General features: G+C 44.3%; 2 pseudogenes; both read right to left on the bottom strand.

Annotated features, from left to right (window-relative positions):
• LOC124961241 (pyroglutamylated RF-amide peptide receptor-like) overlaps positions 1 to 18,243 on the bottom strand; it is a 44,821-nt pseudogene that overhangs the window by 17,381 nt on the left and 9,197 nt on the right.
• On the bottom strand, positions 6,266 to 7,241 carry LOC124961951 (BCL2/adenovirus E1B 19 kDa protein-interacting protein 3-like; annotated as a pseudogene).

Genomic DNA, 18,243 nt, shown 5'->3' with positions numbered 1-18,243 from the left:
TGCTATGGCTGAGGTCCACAGGGCGGCAGACCATGACATCCCTTCACTGGAAAGCACTCACAGCAAGGACTAGGATTGGTGGGGTCCAGAGCTCTGGGAGGGGCTCTAGTCTCCAGCCTGTCCAGCTTCGGCGGCTGGGGCTGCAGCACAGAAGCCACCCACTAGCTTAGAGACGTCAGAAAACCCTGAAGTGGACAACCCTGGCGATTTTAACTGCAGACTGAAGAAGAGGACCATAATTACTAAATTCTTCTACAAAGGTGTGAGCCCTGCTTCCCCTAGAAAATGTCCTCTCCATCATCACCCACCTGGCATATGACCATCGAGAGCACAGCAGCAATATCCTGTGGCATAGGAACTTCGGCTGCTGCTCCATTCTGTTGGCAGGAGGCAGGGAAGGAGAGTATGGCTCAGGGCACAGAAGGAGGCAGGGGAGGAGGCCAGAGAGCCCAGCCTCTGCAGAGTGCAGGGAGTGGAGACACAATCCCAGTGCCAGGCCTGGGGAAGAAGGGAAGAAGTGGTGGGCAAACTGGCAGGAGAGAAGACCAGCCATGTCCCCTGGGGTTTCTTTTGGATTCATGGGTGGACAAAGCTGGCCCTGAAGAAGGACACTTGTCCCAAACAAGAGAGACTGAGAAGAACTGAAATGCTGCAGGAAAGAGAGAGTGAGCTGTGCCCAGCAGGCGGAGGAGGGGGGAGGTGCGAGCCCAGCAGCCAGGAGGTGGCCTTGCTGTGAGCAGCCCCCAGAGACACTGGGGGCTGCGGGCTGCTCCCGCCCTGCCTGAACAGCAATGTGTTCTCATTGTTTTGTTCTTTTTATTAATTGAAAGGAGATTATTGTGGATTCACAAGCAGTGGAGAGAAAGGGTATGGCAAGCCCCCTGTGCTCTTTGCCCAGTCTCGTACAACAACATTCTGCAAGTGTAGTACAATGCCACAATCAAGATTTGACTTTCACATGGTCCCCTGATTTTATTCCAACTTCCTGGCTTTCCCTGTGCATGCCATGCATGATTTTATTACCAGCTGCACAGTGCAGACTCTGAGCAGTTCCAATTCCTCAAGGGTCCTTCTTGCTGCTTGTGGCCATGCTTATGATCACATTGATGAATAGTTTGATCCCTTATATCACAGCGAACTTTTCCATGCATCCAGTGATTATGTGGTCAAGATCCTCAGGCATCTACATTTTGCTCTGACGTCTACCATACTGTTTTTTGCTTCATATATGGGCCATGATTTTTTGGTAGAGTATTTTCCCTGGAGTTTTGGATTGCATTTATTTTTGCAGTTGGAAGAAGAAACATGTACTTTCCATCAACAGTACAATGGATAAAGTACAGGCTCCGAAATTGGGCTGCCTGGGCAAGCATCAAGGGCCCACTGCTGGCTAACTGTGTGACCTAAAGTTAACAACCCAATACATTAGTCCACTCTAAGTTGCTATCACAAAACACCTGGGGTTGGGTACTTGATAAAGAACAGAGGTTCATTTGCTCAGTCATGGAGGGAGGAAGTCCAAGACTGGGTGGCCCATCTGTTAGGCTCTGGTAGAGGTCCCTTATGCTCCATCATGGCAAGGAAGATGGCAAGGTGGCAGGAACGCACAAGAGAGGAACAGAACCCTCGATGAGAGATCAAGTCAGAAGCCAAGCAGAGACCAGTCTTGCTCTGTATACCTCAATCATGAGAACTTACTCTGTGAGACCAGCACTAATCTGTTCTGAGGGCCATACCCGCCCGGTGACCTGATGATCACCCCACAGCCCCACCTCCGGAGTTCCACCTGTCTCCAAGGCCACAGTGAGGCCCAGACCTACAACACTAGGGCCTTTGGAGGGTGCTCTGGAGCCAGATCCAGACAGCAGCACCTGTCTTCTCTGGTCCTGGGTTTCCACACCTATAAAATATAGATGAGGACAGTGGTACATGTCTTGTAGGATCCTCAGCAAGCATCTGCCTGAGGACAGTGGTTGGACCCCCTGAAAACTCATGGCTATCGGCCATGCCAGTACTGCCAGTAGCAGCAGCAGTGGCAGTGTCTGGACAGCTTTGGCCCAACTGGCAGCATGCCACAGTGCTGCTTTGGCTCAGTTGGGCATCTGGCCTCCTGGGACTTTGTTCTGGAAGACCATCAACTTCCAGTTCTGACAACTGCAGTCTATGCTCTGTTTCATTTTCTTCTTATCAGCTGCTCTACAGCTGTCTTCTTTAAACTGGGTTTGTAAGAATTCCTTCTTCAGTTTCTTTAATTTCACAACTTCTTATCCCTTGGGTTTTATTCTTGTTTTTACATGAATCTTTTCCAAGTATCTTCTTCAAGATAAAAAGCAAGCCACCTCCAGCTCCTGGGCCTCTGCACGTGGCTGTAGCTGGGACTTCCATCAGTTTGCCTTCCTCAGGAGTGCTAAGATCTGCTTTCTCAACCTCTGGCATCCAATTGCTGTTGCTATCGCCAGTCTGGTTTCCACTTGACTCTGGGTTGATCTCCTTGCAGCTGGGACTCTGAGCAAGTGAGAAGCGTGTGTGGCTGCCTTCTCCTCCTGGCGCCCTGGAAGTCTTCTGCCCTGGAGACATCACCACCTCATCTCTAAGCCATCTGGTGCTTTGGTGGGGAGTCCCACTGATCAGAAGCTGGGATACTGGATGGATCCTCCCACGGGCACACCTTCCATTTATATGGATTGTTTTGTTTGTAGATTCTGTCTGTGGGGATGCATTTTCTTTTTCTTCCAACACTTTTATATGTAATTTCAGCAATCATATATTTTTTTACTTTTGAGGGCTTTATCTTGCTCTTGAAAAATTTCTTTTCAGAGCAGCTTGTTGGTGACTTACTAGGTCAGGATCTTCTTAAACCCAGATGCCCCCACTTTGTGTCAGGAACCAACCCTGAAAATGAGGCAGTCAGTGTGGGTGGCCCATTTCCCTTAACTTAAGACTCTGAAGAAATTCCAACATGTTTCCTTACATGTAACGGAAACAGACCTGAGGGCTGGAACCTGCTGACCACCACTGGCAGGGAAAGTTAAATGTGGACACTGACCTGGCAGCTCGGATCTTGAGGGGCCTTGTTGGGTCTTGACACATGGAACCGACCTGCCTTCATACTGCAAACACAGTGCCGTAGATGTTGGCTATCTCCAAAACAATATGCAGGTTATTGAAATGACAATCAAAATCCTAGAAGAAGTTTTTTGGAAGTTGAAAATGCATGTACAAAAGTAAAGGTTCCATACATAACTACCTCAACTCATGAAATGAAGGACAAAGGGGTGGAAGAGTTTTCCTTTGCAATATTCAAATATGCTGAAAGCATTTGCAATCAATACTAGTCCTGGACAGCTGAGGAGGTGGGAAGGGATGTATGATCAGGCAGTCCCACAAATCCCTGGGGAAGAGGCGAGGTGTTCATTGGTGGTGTGGAGGAGACTCTGTGAAGAAAATGAGCTAGGGTTCCTGTGTTCCATTGCAGGCAGAGTCAGACTCCAGCAAGATGAACTGCCCAGTACTAGCTGAGCAGCAGCTCAGAGAGATGTTAAGAACAACTCAAGACAGCTGACCATGCAGACATGCAGCCAGGACAGAGCAAAGCAGAGAATGTGCATCAGCAAGGACTGCAGCTTCCTCTGCAGGTGTGAGAGGAATGAAGACAGGAATAGAGATTTGTTTTAAATATATATGGATGTGATGAAACAGGAGAGAATCATTGCCCCAATGATAATGATAGTGTATTATTAATCCATCACCATGAATCTGAGATCCACGATGGGGCAGGTGTATAGGGAGCTGGGAAAATAAGGAGACAATAGGTAAATAGTTTTGCAAGAGAAGTAGGGGGAATTGATTGGGGATTTTTTTTTTGTGAGAGCTTTAATGGCACAAAATGTTTATAGCTACAAGTTATACATGTATTGTAAACTGTATTTAATGATACAAATAGATGAAGAATGCATATTCACTTTGGCTAAGTTAACTCCAATAATTTCAATAACTGGTTCATTTATAAATTCATCTCACTGGCTAAGTCTTCAATTTTCTTTTTTAGTCTAGTAAATAATTTTACTGCAATCAAGGTAACTTGCTACACTTTTCAATGTGCAAGGTTGTGCAGTTTTGCTCTTGATGTTATTCACAAATATTTTAAGCCAGTTTTCATCAAACATAAGAAAATTAAACCTGCCTTTTCAGCCCCAATTTGTTAACAGGTGTAAAGCTTTTTAAACATTCATCTCAGAATTTCAACTGTTCATCGTCGAATTCTCCTTTCCAATCAGACAATGTGTTTTCATTCAATAAAAGTCTAGGAGGAGCATAAACATTCATCCCATGTTAGGGCTATTGATAAATACTGCAAGAACTCCTCTCATGGTTAAGTTCAACTGTGATGACGTAGTCATGTCTGAAATCATTTTCCACAATTTCAAAAAGGGCAACACTAAACTTCTTTTCAATGTTGAAAAAAACATCATAAATATACCCCAAATCTAATGGCACTACTGATAAACTGCTACTGAACTTAGAAAGAGGGCAATGTAATGCCTATAAAAAGTTGCTCTTAGAGTATAATTTTCTTCTTCTCTCCCATGCTACCAATTATAATGCAAATTGTATTGTTATAGCAGTTTAGTTCTCTTTACCAGCCTCTCCAATTTTATTCAGATTTTTCAACAAACAAACAACAATAACAAAACAGTGGACCATCAGATTTACTTTCTTCCCAAAGAAATTCAAACATGAAGACTTGAAATAAATAGGTTAGAAGGCAAATCAAGTGCTACCAGTTTAAGAGTAAGACAAAAACAAGGTAAAATAAAAAGATGTCCAAAATTATTTAGATATCAAATGCTAGAAAGAAAAAAATAATTCAGGAAACTATTTTGGATATATCACCTTTCTTAAAGATGGCCAGCTATGTTCTCAAAAAAAGCTAGAAACTAATTTTTTGTTTAATCTGTGTTACTTTCCACTGTAACACATTAATTTTTTACCAAACTTGATGTGAGAAAGAAGAGTTAGTTTCTGCAAACTGGCAAACCTGGTTGTCATAGTGTTTTTTATTCAAGTCAACCTGATGCATTTTATAGATTGCTAGTTTTAAAGTTTAACAATGGTTCTCTAGATATTCAACAGCAATGTCTATATCATAAACAGTAATAGTTTTTATATATAAAACATACAGTAGTATTCTTCAGTCATGCTGTATGTTTTGAAATCCAATAAAATCTACTTAAAATAATTGGCAATCCTGATGCTTTCTAACAATTTGGTCCTAAAAGCTTCACATTTTAGAAATAAATGAAAAAGCATGTCATTGAAGGAATCTGCTGAGTGTTCTGGAACGTCAAGAGTTTAACATAACTGAAAAGACTGCTACGTGAGAAAATCACCAGCGCACATGGAATCCCAGGGACCACCTTGGGAAGAAGCACAGTAAACACCAGCAAGGGAGAGACCAGAAGGAAACGAATGGCATCTTTCCAGAACTTTGCCAACTGTTCCCACAACCCAAGTCTGTTTCTCAAAGTTGCACAAGTGCTTGGAATAACTCTGAAGCAATCTTCTTCAGAGTTTAAAGGCTTCAGAGTACAAGTGAAGCTTCCTAAAACAAGAAGCCTATGTTAACACCACAAAATGGACTCACTCAAGTCTCTTCTTAGAGAAAAAAAAAAGAAATAAAAAAATGTAAAGTCATGAAAAATTCACATGCAGCTAACACATGAAAATACCAAATACACATAAAACTCAAAAACAATTTTGCATGTCTAGGCCTGAGATGTTCCTTATCAGAAATAAAGATTCCCTACCATAGAAAAGACAGCATTACAGCATACTAGTATTAAAATCTGCTGATGTATCTTAGTTCTTACTCTATTTCCTACCTATCATTTACACAGCCCGCCTCCTGCAAATTAAAAGACACTATTAGGAGGCTTAGGAAAAAAGTGGCTCCAAAGCTGGTTTAAAATAATTTTTTATTGCTCAGGGTATTTTTTTTCTTGTGTCTTGCTTTTTTTGTTTGTTTGTTTGTTTGGTTTTGGGTTTTTTTCTTTGGTTTTGTTTTGTTTTTGCTTTCTTTTTAATAACTATAAATTCAAGCTTTGGGAAACTTGACTTTGTCTTGGAAAACAAAACAAAAACTAAACAACAAAGCATTTTATATAATTTGCTAATAACCTGATCTCATTTTTGAGATGGTAGTTACACTGCAAGAGTATAATTCCTACCATGAATGATACAGGTCTAATTCTGGTGGTACTAACAGGAGCAAATAGCATTGTTGACAAAATTATAATCTGCTGGTGGCATTTGCGGTAAGAAAGCCCTTGCAAATTTCTAAACAACAGTATATTCTGTTAGGAAATTCTAAAGTGTCTTACAGGCCAAAAAGGGAATATAATTAGTAAAATGCCTCAACTGAGTTTGAATAAAATACTGGAATTGAGAGTTACTGGACTGAATATGTAAAAATAGGGGGGAAGATTGGTCATGCTTACAATGGTCTCAAGTTCAAATAAACTACTGTGACAATACACCACTTCACAGGCCACACGCATCTCCAGGGGCTTTTCCTTCCCTCAGTAGGTGCTGGCTGAAGGTGTGCTCAGTTGCTTTCAATATAGATGCCTAGCCCTAAAGCCAAAACATGAGAAAGGAAGAGAGATGGAATGAACACCTTCAGAAATTCTGCAGAAAAAATACCGCCTTTCTTCATGGCTCCACTTTTCCTCATGCTTAGAGACACAGAGCATTTGGGATGTCTGAAGTGGAACTCCTTGGGTGGAACATTTTCAGGTCTACTGGACCAGTCCGATACCCAGTCTGCACTTTTCTTCAAAACCTCAACTTCCTTCTCTCCTTCTACCACTTCTTCTGACTGAGAGCTATGGTCCCTGCTGGTATGCATCTCCACATCAAACATGATCTGCCCATCTTCTTGAGGTGAAGAGCTGTCACAGTGAGAACTGCCTCTTGAACCGCTCTGTCCTGATTCATGCTGTGCATTCAACAGAATCTTTTCCATGTCTCCACTGTGGGTGGAGGAGGAAGAAAGTACGTGTTTCAGCGCCCCCATTCTTCCCATTGCAATTATCATTGCCATTGCTGCTATTCATAGGTAACTCCACCCAGACACTGTTGAGGCTAGTTGGCAGAGGCAAAGCCTGTTCCCCTTCCTCGCAGTTGTTGTTGTTGTTGTTGTTGTGTAGGGGCAGTGGTGGCTCAACTAAATGAGACAACATCATCTGGCCACTAGAAGACCTGCGGCTGCAGCAAAGAACGTTTCCAGTTCTCAGGCGGCAACACCGGAATTGGGTATTTTTAAAGCCACTGCTAGGACTTCCAGCCAGTCCATGTCTGCAGTCACCACCAGGCCGAGGCTGCCAGCTCCTTCTGGGATTTAGACTCACTTCATGAATGATGAGTTAGCAGTCTCCACCCTGCACAGTCCAGAACTGAAGTATACTATCCACATGAGTGCATGAGATGTTTTTTCAGTAACTGAGCTCTGCATTTATTACAGTAATAAAAATATTCAGGAAGCAATGAGGTCATAACACAATCAGAATATAACAGCTGTCCCCACTCAGCTATGGTGGCATCCCATCACACTGTCATGGTCTCACCCTGCACAGACATTCCAAGTGGACAAAACACACCATTTCATTAGCAACTGCCCATGGATAAGTGCATATTTCAGATGGCTTTGTTCCTGTAAATTGCTACAACATTTCCTCTGATTTAGTCAAGCAGTCCCAAGGGTTGGCTGAGATGGTCATGGCCATGGGGCTGCCCATGGTCAGTTGTACTTGCTGACACCTGACTCCCCTCTTGGTGACATCTGACCAAGTCATTGTGTACACACGTTGGTCTACTTGCCACCACTATAAACACCCAGGATAATCAATCCATGAAAAGGAAAGGTTCATCTGGGACCACAACCCTGGTCCATGAGCAGCCGGCCCTGCTGCTTTCAGGCCTCTGGGGGATAGCACAGCACAAGGCAGGCACCTGTCCAGGCAACACCACTCAACCATGCCCTGTCCCCTTCAGGGCTGGCCCCCAGTGACCCAAGGCTTCCCTGTGGGACTCACCCCTTCAGGCTCTGCCACCATCCAAGGCACCAGGCTGAAGACCAGGCCTGCATGTGCCTCTGGGGATGCTCAGGTGCAAGCGGTGGCATGCACCTGCAGGGCCATGGCCCAAGCAGATGTGCTCTTCAGTGCATACTATTCCAACATAGCTCAGGCTTTGAAATTGCTAATGTGGACTTGCTGAAAGACTTCAGGATTCACCTAGAGGCTGCGGCTCCCAGTTTAAATTCACTGCCTCAGTGGGATGTTGTCCTCATCAAAATCCACTCAGAAGAGGTCTTTTTATTTTTATTTCTTGATACCAGGGATGGAACACAGGGTTACGTAACCACCAAGCCACATCCCTGGCCCTTTGTAAAAATATGTTTTATTTAGAGACAGGGTCTTGCTAAGTTGTTTAAGGATTTGCTAAGTTGCTGAGGCTGACTTTGAAGTCACGATCCTCCTGCCTCAGCCTCCTGAGCTGCTGGATTACAGGTGTGCACCACCATGCCTGGCCAGAAGAATGTTTTCTGACAATAACATCTTTCAGGTTTCAGTGTGAAAATCCAGCCACAGGACAGAGAGGAGAAAAATCACCAAATAGACCTTGTTTTATTATAAATTATCCATCTTTGGTTATTTCAGTATAGTAACAAAAAATGGACTAATTCACAGAGGAAGCCTGTCATGAAGAGCTTGGCTACTGGAACCGGGGAAAATGACTAAAATAAAGGTCTATCAACCTCTAAAAATTATTTTTAAAAAAGAGTCCATCTACCTTGAGGACATTTTCACCATTTGATAAGGGCCAGCTGGATTTGGTCATCATGAATTAGCATATAAGTAACAGGCTGGGCAGAAATTCAGTCCCTCCTTGGTGTGATGATGATGAGGAAAACAGACTTTAATGCAAGTGGTCCTGATTACTACAGCAATGGCCTCACTGGTGTGACAGAAGCAGGGAGAAGTGTGCCAGGTGCTCAGGGGAGGCCTCTTACCAGAGGCCAGCGTACTCTACCCCAAGTCCTTCAGGAGCAAATGTGAAGCACAGTGACCATAGAGAATCCATCAGCAGGTCTCCAACTCCTGTGTGCATATGGCTCACCTGGGACTTTTGGGAAGAGAGACTCACCCAGGACCTGAGACAGTTTGGAGCAAGATTTCAGGCCAAGGTGGTGGGCAGACATGAACCATGGTAGAGAAGGAAAAATGTACTGCAGACTAGAGATGCCAATACTGTTGTCACCATGGCAACCAGGCCACAGTGGTCCTAAGAGTGTTTGCTGTGCTGATGTGCTGTGCTGCAGCAGAGCACCTCATCAAAGCACCCTCTCCTTTCCCTGGCAACCCCTCTGCAGGCCACACTGCACCCTGCTGCCCTTCCAGACTCCCAGGAGCCAGTCTGTTTCCTCCACTCATCAGTGGGGCAACCACTACTCATTTACCTCCTTATATTGAAAACTTTTTAAAAGCAGTAATTGTGAGCTGGGGTGCTGCTTGGAGTTGGAGAACTTGCCAGGTAGGTGTCAGGCTCTGGCTCCATTCAAACCCCCCAAAACAACTGCAATCTTCTGCAGTCCTCCAACTCGCCTCTACCTGGTGAACACGCCGCAAAATGCAAAAGTCCAGTCGAGCCCAAACAACTCGGGGCACAATTTCAGCTCCTGTCTGTCAACAGCCGTTTCTTGTTTAGAGATTTCGCAGGCCCCAGTCCCTTTTCCAAAATGTTTTCAAAGAATGGTAGCCAATTCCATTTTCCTGTAGTCAACTTCCCCTGCATCCGGAACATCTGTAGGTCAGGTTTTCTAACAATGATAGAAAAATATTAGGTCTTTTCATTTCTCTCTTTTTTCTAAAAAATACATTTGGTATAACCCTCATCCCAGAAGAGGAAAAAAATAAAATAAAAGTGGAAACATGTAGAGAGCTACAAAGAAAGTCTTTCCCTGCAGTGTTCACAAGACAAAATCCCAGGACGCTATTTTGTGGATACCCACTAGTGAATTCCTGAGATCCAGAACAGCCAGCTCACGTGGGAGGACAGTGGAAAGCCCAGGCACAGAACTACAGCAGAGAGACAGCCTGCCCCAGGCTTGGCAGAAGCTGCAGGGACCAACGAGAAGAGGAGGGAGGTGGCAGCAGGAGGCAAGGAAAAACTCTAGCAGAAGTGAGACCTCAGGAACGAGGAGGAGGACAGACTCACCAGCCAGGCAAAGAGGGTGAGTGCAAGGGCTTTATGACCTCGTTTCTGCCCTTCTCCTGATCCTGGGCCATTCCTGCTCATTATAAAAAGGATGCGGCCCACCTGCCTACACAGCAGCCCATCAGAAGGCCACTGAGGCTGTGAAGAACATGCTTCTGGTTTCACTTCTCTACTGCACCCTCACTCCTTGACCAAGGGGATACTTGGTGTCATTCCCTCTGCTGGCCATCTAAGCAGCCACAGTGTGTGAGGACATGCAGGTGATGCCAGAAAATCAGGACCTGGCACTTGCCTGAGAGAGACAGAGGGAGAGGTCCAGATGGGGAAGAAAGGCCACAGAGGACACAGGACAAGGCTGTGTGGCATGGCAGGAAGGACCCAGACTGCACAATCGGTTCCCAGTTACCTGGCCCCACCTGCTCCTGGTTCAGGAGGTGCAGGAGGGTGAGATGGACCCTGAGACAAGAGGCTGGCAGTGCAAGCCAGGATGCGGGTCAGGGCCAGGACGAGAGGTGGTGGGGTAGCCGTGCACCGACAGAGGGTGTGACCACCAAAGCCAGGAGCCCAGCAGAGCGAGGAAGAGCCTAGGATGCTACTGGGTGCCACAGGAAAGACCTGAGTGGATGGGAGGAAGGCTTGAGAAATGCCTGGCTCAGTAACTAGCTGGAACCTTCCAGTGTCTGAAATGCACCATTGGAGACAGAAGACAGTGTGCATGAGTGTTGGTCACTGGACTGCCTTTCTTTGGAGTTGACACTGCCTTGCTGGGGCCTCCTTGGGGTTTCTGGAGACCCCCTGACACTTACCTTACTCTCACAATTCCATGATTGCTACAAAGTAGGCTTGATGTACTCCAATTATTTGCAGCAAACAGAATCTTTGTTTTTGTAAATAAAAAAAGCACAAATGCAATGTACATGAAAACAGACACAATCTGATTCTTGTTCATGTTGCAGAATAAACACCGATTCCTGAGAAGCCAGAAGCATGAGTACAAGGAAAAGATGATGGCCATCAACTTACTCCAATACTGAGAATCTCCTTTGTGCTGCTGAAAACCCTGGTGTGCTGAGCATGAAAGTGCTGGAAAAATAGAACAGAGCAGCCCTGGACCTCATGGAGCTCCCATTCCAGACAGCAAGTGAACGAGGTCTTCAGAATCCAAAGTTTGGATAGTGCTTCCTCAACACTGAAAATGTAATTTGAATCAAGCTGAATTTGAATAATGTGTTCATTGAATTAATCTCACTGTTAAACCTAGAGATCTTATGGGTAATCTAAACTTTTTTTTTTTTTTTGCCGTACTGGGGATTGAACTCAGGGCCTTGTGCTTGCGAGGCAAGTACTCTACTAGCTGAGCTATCTCCCCAGCCCTTAATCTAAACTTTTAACGGTGTCTTCATCTTGCTCAGAATTCGGTTTATTCTATTTGGTCCTGACTTCCTTCATTTTGAGCAGTAGGCAAGGCAAATTTCCAAGGCTCTGTTACTCTGTCACTAAAACTGTCCTTGTAAAATACAGCACCAGTGTTTCCTCCTCAGAACCTGTTGAGGATGTCTCTTCATGAATCAGGTTCATGTTAATACTCAGATTAATTTATTGGGGCATATAAAGGACTGAATTCAGGGGCACTAGAACACTGAGCCACATCCCCAGCCCTATTTTGTATTTTATTTAGAGAGAGGGTCTCACTGAATGCTTTGCCCTCAGTTTTGATGAGACTGGCTTTGAACTCATGATACTCCTACTTCAGCCTCCCGAGCCACTGGGATTACAGGTGTTCACCACCACACCCAACAGAAAAAAATTCATCTAATAAAATTTCTCTTCATACAAACAAATGCTTCAAAGCTGAATATTGTCTCTGATAAGCGGATGCTGATCCATGGTGGGGCCAGGGTAGAGAAGAATGAAGGGACTTTGGATTGTACAGAGGGGAGTGAGGGGGAGGGGTGGGGCAGTGGGGATGGGAAGGACGGTGGAAGTGATGGACATCATTGCCCTATATCCTGTGTGATTACACGACTGGTGTGACTCTGCACCATGTTCAGCCAGAGGAATGAGAGTTACGCTCATGAGTTTTTCTGTCATGTATAGTCGATTAGAACAAATACTACCCTGCAAATAAACAAATACTTTATTACTTCTGGGTATCTTAGTAAAGAAAAAGAAATTAAAACCAGGTGCACAATTTCTGCTGCTGAGCGGCTTGGTGGTCACTCTCACACCAGCCACTGTGGGGTTCTGTGAGCGTGTTCACCTCAGGGTTCACATCTGTGCAGGCCACGGAGAGGCACTTGGCCAGGGTCATCTCCATGAAGACTCTCAAAGGATAATCAACAAATGTCCCTTGCTGGAATTTGTCCTTTAGGCCCCAAACCAGCACCAGAGTATGAGGGGAGTGGTGGTGGACCACGCTGCCCGAAGTGGATGGGGAGGTGAGGAAGCCTCTTCAAAGAAGTGCCCAGGCTCCTGTCCTGCATGACTGTGGCAGGCACCCACCCAGCAGCAGAGTCCTCGGGATACAGCTCTCGCCAGCTGCGCTAGCTCAGGCAATGGGCCAAACAGGACCAGCCATGAGACAAAGGCCATGGCAGCCGCTCCTCCCATCACAGCCCCACCCCCTGCTTGCCAGGCTGTGCCACTTTCACAGCGGGTGGAAGTATGCCTCTGAGGTTTGTTTCTGGGTTCCATGGTGACTCACTTTAGCACAGAAGTGATGTGAGTTCAACTCCCAGTCCTGGGTCCTGAGGTCCGCATCAGCTCTCTCCAGGAGGTGGTGCCGTCTCCAACAGACTATGGGCTCCCTACTGGGAGAGGACAGTCCCAGGCTCTTGGGCCCTCTCTTTCAGAGGTCAGCTAACACAAGCACCTGTCAGGTCATCAGACGAATCAACTCTCCAGTGACCCACAGGAGACTAGCCTAAGAGCCACCCAGCCAAGCCCAGTCAAACCTGCTGCCCCCCCGAGGCCACAGAAACAGTGGGAGTCCCCTGGCTTCTGAGAGGCCCATTCTGAAGAACAGAAAAACCAACACACTGCCTCCTCTGCACCTCCACATGGCATTTAGACCAAGACGGATCACAAGCCCAGCACAGGAAAGTTCTGTCAGGGATCTGGCACTCATGCCGTTGTGCTTTCTGCTTCTCCATGGTGTAGGGCAGAGCTCTAGGGCCCTCAGAAGCCCAGATGGAGCAAATCTTTGCCTCCATGAGGACATTGACTGACGACTGTCATGAAACTGACATCACCGTTCAATGGTGCCTGAGGTTGGTGACCCTGGAGGTGCCTCATGTGTGTTTCCATGAATCAGCATGGGCATCCACAATGCCGGCTGCCTGTGGCAATGATCCATGCTGGGGAATCTGGTGAAGGGGTTTGAGGGAGCTGTCCCACACTAGGAGGCAGGGCCAGGCCAGGGACTGCTCCTGGTTGGCATGGGTGAGGGGATGCCCCACCCACATCTGGGTGGCCTGGAGAGACCCAGGCCTTGGGGAGCTGCAGAGGCAGCAGCCCCAGCAGGTCTCTGCCATGGAGCCAGGCCTACAGATGCCTCCTGCTCTGCAACCCACAAAAGCAGCCCTGTTGGTGCGCTATGCACATGGGATTAGTCAGAATCCTCAAGATCTGAATATCAGAAGAAAATACTCTTGAAGTGAATTGTTTAATATTTTAGCATAAATAAGCTATCAATAGATAGAATGATCACACTTATTTTTTGTAGATGCCCATTGTACATATCAGAGATTACTAATGGTGCAGTGACCGTATTTTTTTTTAACTTTCTCTCATTCTTGTTGGATATAAATCCGCTCCACACACACGTGTGTATAACATTTTAAACAGTGAACTTTTTTCTGTGAACAACCCTAACATCCTGTCTGTGGGTCCCTAGTGGCAGGTCCTTATCCCTCATGGAGTGAAGCAGGTCCAAGAGGCATGTCTAAACCATCCCAAGTGACAGATAAGGAAGCTGTGCTAGAGGAAGCCAAATGGTTGCCCCAAGTCAGACACTACTCTGCCAAGGTACACCATTAGCAGAGCGACTTACATCTCATTTTGACCAGGAAGATATTTTTTAACATTGATATTATTTTCTTACGTGGGTTGAAAAGGATTTTCAAGGGAGACTTTAATCGGTTTAAAAAAGAAGAAAAAAGAACTACCTGCTTCATACTGAAATCAGACTGGAAATAAGACTTGGAAAAGTACTAATGCTTTTTGTTGAAAAAGAGCATGAAACAAAACTTGCTTCTTTCCCATACTTTCTGCTGCTCCACCAGCCTCTGGAGGGTGGCCTCAAATGTCCTGTTACAGCTTCTCTGGCCTCCACCAGGTCTGGCTTCATGCCAGGAAGTGACAACCATATATCCAGAGGACGTGGTGAGGAAGAGCCATGGATGGAATGAGAGGTGAGGCTGTCTGAATCCACCATTCAAGCTCCTGTGCACCACGCCCAGTCCTCTTTCTCCCTGGATGTGTGAACATGCTGTCTTCTGAGCTTCCTGTTTTCCTGAGGAGCACACTGACTCTCTGGTTGACAGGAAATTTCTTAGCAACCCAGCCACAGGAAGAATAAATTCAGCTATAGTTTTAATTTTGCAAAGACAGGTTTAAAAAAACTAGTAAGTACTGGCTCCACTACTTCAGATTAACTATTAGAAATCCTTAATTAAGGACAGGAAATGCAACAAGGCAGCTTCTTCCAAATCCTTCCTAGAGGCCTGAACTGAGGGAGCTGCTGAAGTGAAGGTCCCAGACTGCTCATGGGCCTCTGGTAGTCCCTCAGCAGAGAGAGGTACAGACGTGGGAGCACCAGGGGACTGCAGAGAGAGTGTCCAGCACCCACTCCATGACAGCAGAGGGAGATGCCAGTGTCCATCCAGGATGGGACAGAGATGCCAGCTCAGGACTGAGGTCTAGAGACAGACACAAAACAAATCCCTGATGGAGCACATGTGTACACAGAGCTGGGTTCCCACAGGTAGGAAACAGTCCCATGAGGATAGCAACAACTCTGTGAAACACGTGCATCTGCCCATCTCCACCATTAGCACACTGTCCTGGTCCCTGAGTAGGACTGACCCACCTCCTGTCTGACCCCATCTCCACCATTAGCACACTGTCCTGGTCCCTGAGTAGGACTGCCTCACCTCCTGTCTGACCCCATCTACACCATGAGCATTCTGTCCTAATTTTTATTTCTTTACTTTTCTTGTTCTCTTTTCCTTTTGTTTGCCTGTTCCCTCAGAGTCTCTTTCTCCATTTTTTGCATGCTAATATCCAATTTCTTCTGATTACACTCTCACCCTTTCTATTTTCTAGAACTTCTATATATTCTTTTCTTATCCCATTAACAGCCACATTCTACATCGCTCTGCATTCTCTTTGTCCTCCATTAGAAATTGCAGACCTTATTGCAAACCTGTTTGTTTTACCGAAGATAATATTTGAACTCATTTTGTTCACTATGACAATTTTGTTATTTTGTCCCCATAGGGGCTATTTGGTCTAGGATTGCATAGTGTCTGATTTGGGCACTGCTAATATTGATCTCCCATTAAAGAAAGGGTTTTGGAAACCTATAGGGCCACTATAAGCCTTTAGGGGGAAATCTGCAATACCCCAGATCTGCACTGCTAGAGGGGAAGATACATGAACAACATGAAAAAAAAAGGGAAGAAAATGATCCAAACAAATCTAGATTCTATAGTAATAGAATCCAATGACAGTATGTTAGAAGAAATGTCAGAAAAGGACTTCAGATTATACATGATTAAGATGATTCACGAAGCAAAGGATGAGATAAGAGACCAAATGCAGGCAATGAATGATAATACCAATAAGCTGAAAGAGCACCTGCAGGAAGCAAAAGATCATTTCAACAAAGTGATAGAGATTCTCAAAAAAAAAAAAAAAAAAAAAAAAAAACAGAGATCCTTGAAATAAAGGAGAAAATAAACCAAATAAAAAACTCAATGGAAAGCATCATGAAAAGTCTAGACCATTTGGAAGACAGAATCTCATACAAGGAAGACAAAATATTTAATCTTGAAAATAAAGTTGCCCAAACAGAGAAGATGGTAAGAAATTATGAACAGAAGAATCTCCAACAACTATGGGACATCATGAAAAGACCAAATTTAAGAATTATTGGGATTGAGGAAGGCACAGAGATACAAACCAAAGGAATGAACCACCTATTCAATAAAATAATATCAGAAAATTTCCCAAACCTGAAGAATGAAATGGAAAATCAAATACAAGAGGCTTACAGAACACCAAATGCACAGAATCACAAGAGATCCACACCAAGGCACATTATAATGAAAATGCCTAACATTCAAAATGAAGATAGGATTTTGAAGGCCACAAGAGAAAAGCATCAGATTACATATGGGAGAGACCAATATGGTTAGCAGCCAACTACTCAACTCAGACTCTAAAAGCTAGAAGGGCCTGGACCAACATATTTCAAGCTCTGAAAGAACATGTTTGCCAACCAAGAATCCTATACCCAGAAAAACTAACCTTCAGATTTGAAGAAGAAATAAACTCCTTCCATGATAAACAAAAGTTAAAAGAATTTACAAATAGAAAGCCTGCACTACAGAATGTTCTCAACAAAATATTCCATGAGGAGGAAATGAAAAACAACAATATAGGTCAGCAAAGGGAGGAACTACCTTAGAGAAAAACCACTCAAAGGAGAAACCAAGCCAACTTAGAAACCAAAAATAAGCCAAATGACCGGGAATACAAATCATATTTCAATAATAACCCTGAACTTTAATGGCCTAAACTCATCAATCAAAAGACATAGACTGGCAGAATGGATTAAAAAGAAAGACCCAACAATATGCTGCCTGCGAGAGACTCATCTCATAGAAAAAGACATCCACAAACTAAAGGTGAAAGGATGGGAAAAAACCTACCACGCACGTGGACTCAGTAAAAAAGCGGGGTTTCCATCCTTATATCAGATAAAGTGGATTCAAACCAAAGTTAGTCAGAAGGGATAAAGCAGGACATTTCATACTGCTTAAAGGAACCATAAATCAGGAAGACATAATGATAGTAAATATTTATGCCCCAAACAATGGTGCATCCCTGTATATGAAACAAATCCTTCTCAATTCCAGGAATCACATAGAACACAACACAATAATTCTGGGTGACTTTAACGCACCACTGTCACCACTAGATAGATCTTCCAAACAAAATCCAACCAAAGAAAACATAGAACTCAATAACACAATCAATAACCTAGACTTAATAGACATATATAGAATATTCCATCCATCAACGAGCGGATTCACTTTCTTCTCAGCAGCACATGGAACCTTCTCGAAAATAGACCATATGTTATGCCACAAAGCAGCCCTTAGGAAATACAAAAAAATAGAGATACTGCCTTGTGTTCTATCAGGTCATAAAGGACTGAGAGTAGAAATCAATGACAAAATAAAAAAGAGAAATTATTCCAACACCTGGAGACTAAATAATATGCTATTGAATGAAACATAGATAACAGAAAACATCAGGGAGGAGATTAAAAAATTCTTAGAGGTCAATGAGAACGACGATACAACATTTCAAAATCTCTGGGACACTATGAAAGCGGTACTAAGAGAAAAATTGACTGCATGCAGCACATTCCAGAAAAGAATGAAAAGTCAGCAACTAAATGACCTAACATTACAGCTCAAAGCCCTAGAAAAAGAAGAAAAGAATAACAGCAAAAGTATTAGAAGTCAGGAAATAATTAAAATCAGAGCTGAAATCAATGAAATTGAAACAAAAGAAACTATTCAAAAAATTCACAAAACAAAAAGTTGGTTCTTTGAGAAAGTAAACAAAATAGACAAACCCTTAGCCACACTAACAAAGAGAAGGAGAGAGAAGACTCAAATTGCTAAAATACATGATGCAAAAGTAAACATCACGACAGACACCACTGAGATA

Source organism: Sciurus carolinensis, chromosome 12 (genome assembly GCF_902686445.1).
Source record: "Sciurus carolinensis chromosome 12, mSciCar1.2, whole genome shotgun sequence".
In the NCBI taxonomy this organism is placed as follows: domain Eukaryota; kingdom Metazoa; phylum Chordata; class Mammalia; order Rodentia; family Sciuridae; genus Sciurus; species Sciurus carolinensis.
Note: the sequence above shows the minus strand (reverse complement) of the source record. Positions and strands in the feature narration are given on the sequence as shown.